This window comes from Rhincodon typus, chromosome 3 (genome assembly GCF_021869965.1).
Source record: "Rhincodon typus isolate 14 chromosome 3, sRhiTyp1.1, whole genome shotgun sequence".
Lineage (NCBI taxonomy): Eukaryota > Metazoa > Chordata > Chondrichthyes > Orectolobiformes > Rhincodontidae > Rhincodon > Rhincodon typus.
In genome coordinates, this window is record NC_063334.1 from 122,711,670 (window position 1) to 122,712,936 (window position 1,267).

The 1,267-nt window shown below is 47.0% G+C and overlaps 1 protein-coding gene across 1 annotated transcript in view; it reads right to left on the reverse strand.

Moving 5' to 3' along the window:
• nat8l (N-acetyltransferase 8-like) overlaps nt 1-1,267 on the reverse strand; it is a 63,063-nt gene that overhangs the window by 59,963 nt on the left and 1,833 nt on the right. The gene's annotated exons all lie outside the window — the stretch shown is intronic.

Here is a 1,267-nt window from a genome sequence, read left to right on the forward strand (position 1 = left end):
CACACACACACACACACATGCAAACACACACACACACACTCACTCACTCTCTCACTCACACACACACACAAACACACACACACTCACTCACTCTCTCACTCACACACACACATACACACACACACACACACAAACACTCACTCACTCTCACACACACACAGTGTCATGATTACGCCATGCAGCATGTCTGTCAAATTAACTGGCTTGAGGACTGCAGGAGAGCAGGGTGCATACTCATCACAGTAGCAACTAAGGAGGTGATGTGATGGAGAGAGACATACACATTCCCATTGGATTGTTACCCCTCTCTGTGAGCAGAGGTGGGGGGGTGGTCTGTTCCCACTGCATCTGACAGCGTGTGAGATATGGACAGCAAATACAGCGTGGCCAAAGGGATAGCAAAGAGACATGAAACAGTCTCAGAGATAGTAGGAATTGCTGATGCTGGAGAATCTGAGATAACAATATGTAGAACTGGATGAACACAGCAGGCCAAGCAGCATCAGAGGAGCAGGAAGGCTGACGTTTCGGCTCTGGACCCTTCTCTCAGTAGTGATAGGTATGCTAAAGGAATCTGGGAACAGATGCCATGACACCATATACCAGTGGTAACCTGGGTAAAGCTTACCATGGGAAAGTTACACTGGTAAAGTAACCATGTTAATTGCAAACTGTGTGCATTGAACTGGGTACATGAGTGTGGGTACAAGGGAATGGGTTCATGTCAGGCTACATGATTGAGAGTCTATTGGTAAAATGAAACTGGGTAAGGTACATGGTTAAGAGGAACAATACTAAGGATACTTGGGGAAGGGTACCATGTCAATAATATGAGTAATGGTACAAGTACATGGGTAAAGTGCATGGGTAACAGTACCATGTTAAGAGTATATTAGAAAGGATACATGGATATTGGTAAGGGTCTGTGTAATGGGTATGGGGAAGGGCCTGGGTAATGGGTATAGGGAAGGGACTGGGCGCATGGGTATGAGGAAGGGATTGGGCACATGGGTATGGAGAAAGGATTGGGTACATGGGTATGAAGAAGGGACTGGGTACATGAGTATGGGGAAGGGTCTGGGTAATGGCTATGGGAAAGGGTCTGGGTAATGACTATGGGGAAGGATCTGGGTAATGACTATGGGAAAGGGTCTGGGTAGTGGGTATGGGGAAGGGTTTGGGTAATGACTATGGGGAAGGGTCTGGGTAATGACTATGGAAAAGGGTCTGGGTAATGACTATGGGGAAGGGTCTGGGTAATGACTAT